The sequence below is a fragment of the Mastomys coucha genome, chromosome X (assembly GCF_008632895.1).
Source record: "Mastomys coucha isolate ucsf_1 chromosome X, UCSF_Mcou_1, whole genome shotgun sequence".
In the NCBI taxonomy this organism is placed as follows: Eukaryota; Metazoa; Chordata; class Mammalia; order Rodentia; family Muridae; genus Mastomys; species Mastomys coucha.
In genome coordinates, this window is record NC_045030.1 from 83,450,678 (window position 1) to 83,454,080 (window position 3,403).

Consider the following 3,403-nt stretch of genomic DNA (forward strand, 5'->3'; position numbering starts at 1 on the left):
TTTATTTATTCATTTATTTATTTATTATTTATTTTAAAGTTCAGATTTTATTCCCCTCCTGATCCCCTCCTACTGTTCAACATCCCATACGTCTTCTATGTCCCCTGACTCCACGATGATGTCCCCAACCCCACCCTGACCCCACTAGACCTTTAAACTCCCTGGGGCCTACAGTCTCTTGAGCATGAGATGCACCTTCTCTGATTAAACCCAGACCCAGCAGTCCTCTGCTGTATATGTGTTGGGATCATCATATCAGCTGGTGTAAACTGCCTGGTTGGTGTTCCAGTATGAGAGAGATCTCTGGGGTGCAGGTCAATTTCAACTGTGCATCCTACAGGGTCACATTCCTCCACAGCTCCTTCCAGCTTTCCTCTAATTCAACCATGGGGTTCAACAGCTTCTGTCCACTGGTTGGGTGCAAATATCTGCACCTGACTCTTTCAGCTGCTTGTTGAGTCTTTCAGAGGGCAGTCATGATAGGTCCCTTTTTGTGAGCACTCCATATCCTCAGTAATAGTGTCAGACCTTCGGATTTCCCCTTGATCTGGATCCCATTTTGGGCCTGTCACTGGACCTTCTTTTCCTCAGGCTCCTCTCCATTTCCATCTTTGCAGTTCTTTCAGACAGGAACAATTAAGGCTCAGAGTTTTGACTGTGGGATGGCAACCCCATCTCTCACTTGCCCTTTCCTTGCTTCTGAGATAATCTTGCAGAAGAAAATGTGGAAAAGAATTAAGAGACAGACGGGATAGAGGACATCAAGAAACAAGGCCTTCTAAACATAGCTAGACTGATGCACATATGAACTTACAGAAGCTATGGCAATATGCACAGGGCTAGACACAATTCCAGTGCTGAGAGTAAAAGCAGAAACAAGCCTTCATCTCTAATCCAAAACCTAGTTGCAATTGATAACTACTGTCTAAGGAAAAAATAGTTGCTCTTATGGTGTCTCATTAGGTATTCAAATCACTTTTATAATCATGTCCCATGCCAAGCTGTAGATGGTCAACACAAAATGAAGTTACTGGCATTTTTTGAGATTCATTTTGATCTAAAGTTTTGTATAGGTATTTCTTTTTTATTTCTCTGATTTTTTGTATGTATATTATTGTCTCAATTTTGTGGTTTTTTTTTTTTAATGTGATGTCTCTGTAGAGGAACTTGGATGTCTCTGTATCAGAAAGTGTATCTTGTGCTTTTTCCTTGGCTCTTTTTCTTTATTTCTTTGTTTCTTTGTTTCTCTCTTTGTGTCTATCTATCTATCTATCTATCTATCTATCTACCTATCTATCTATCTATTTTTGATTTTTTTTCCTTTTATATGTTGTTTTATTTTATTCTCATTTTTTAGATACTCTTATGTTTTCCAAATAAAAGAATAAAAGAGTATAGATTTGGTTGCAATGGGAATTGGGGAAGATCTGCGAGTACATATGGAAGGAGAAACCTTAATCAGAATATATTACATGAAAAAATATATTTTCTATTTTTAAAACTTTTATTGGTTATTTTATATTTTTATATTTCAAATGTTATCCCCCTTCCAAGCCCCTGATAAGCCAGATAAGGCTTGTTGACAGGAGCATGGTATAGCTGTCCCCTGAGAGGCTCTGCCAGAGCCTGATCAGTACAGATGTGGATGCATGCAGCCAAGTATTAGACTGAGTGCACTAATGGGCAAGGTAGGGCAAAGATTGAAGGAGCTGAAGGGGTTTACAACACCATCAGAAGAACAATATCAACCTACTAGACGCCCCCAAAGTTCCCAGGGAGTAAACAGTCAACCAATGAGTTGAAATGGAGGGACCCATAACTACAGCTGGACATATAGCAGAGGATTGACTTATTGGGCATCACTGGAACAGGAGCCCCTTGGTCTTGTGGAGGCTGGATGACCCAGAGTAGGGCAATGCTAGGATGCTGAGGCAGGAGTGGGTGGACAATTGGGGTAGAACCCTGTAAGGAATATGTAAGGCCTGAAGGCCAGGTAGGCTAAAATAGAATATTAAGTGAATAAAGTGAAAGTAAATGTGTGAAATAGATAAACACACTGCAAGGCGGTAACCTGGAGTGAAACCTTAGATTAAGGCAGAGTGATGCACGAAGTCAAACGTGCAACCATAAGATAGAGATAAGTAAAGAGCATAAAAACTACGACCAGAAGCGACCAAGTCAGAGATGGGATGGCTTGCTGAGCGGATCCACGCGGCTCAGACTCCCGACTCTGGACTTCCAACAAGGCGCTCACACAACCAACACGAGGAGATCCGAACGCTCACCTCGCTGCCTAGACAAGACCCAGAGGATCGGTATTCACCAGCACAGCCAGACTCGCCAGCAGAGCCAGAGGAGAGCAGAGAAGCCAACCAGTAAGTGAAACCAGAAGTGATGCCCTAGACGTCGGAGCCCGAGCCTGAGAGCGGAGACAAGTCGTATATCCCTTAGTTCATGATGTTAGAATGTTTGGAATTGTCTTGTTAGCGATACTAGTGATTGCTATGTTATTTTGGTGTGTAATTTGTGTGATACAGCCTGATACAGCACATAAAAGCTCCTTTAGCACCACGTCCGACTCCTTGTCTTCTGTCCTAATTGCCGGGGGCGCCCACCAGCTGGAACCATAGGCTGGTCACTTTAAGTGCTTGCGACAAACCCTCATAGAAACAGGGGGAGGGGATAGGGGGCTTGTGGAGGAGAAACTATGAAGGGGGATAATATTTGAAATGTAAATAAATAAAATAACCAATAAAAAAGAATTTCCACTCTTGATTTTAGTGTAAATTAGAATGTCTACTACAGTAGAATGGTATGTAAATTCTTCAAAAGAACAAACGTAAAACCACAATTGGATTTAATAATCCCATGAGTAGGTAGATGCTGAAAGTATATCAACATGTAACAAGTGTTTAATGTATAGCATTACTCACAGGAGTTAAGGTATAGAATTAACCTAAATATTTGGCATCACAATAATAGATAAATAAAATATGATTCACACTCATAATGGAATGTAAAATGATGTAATGTATGACAGATCAATGAGGAAACTTGTTAAATAAAGTTAGTCAAGCCCAGAAAGAAAAATTACTTATGATATTATATCGATCACAAGTAATATATGCACTTGTAAGTCATCAGAGCAAACAAGGATATATTACCCAAAGAGAGAATAATTAATATAGAAGAAATAAGAAGTACAAAAAATTCTTTGTTTAGTACTGTCACCACAATAACAATATGTTGTGCAATTGCCTAATGTAAGTGATGTTACCAAAAAAAAGATGAGTGTATGATGTCATGCATATAGTAATTTATTTAATTAGCAACTCTACAATTTATTTAATTATTGAAATATCACTTATAGATAATATACACAATTGTCTTATCAAAAAGCATA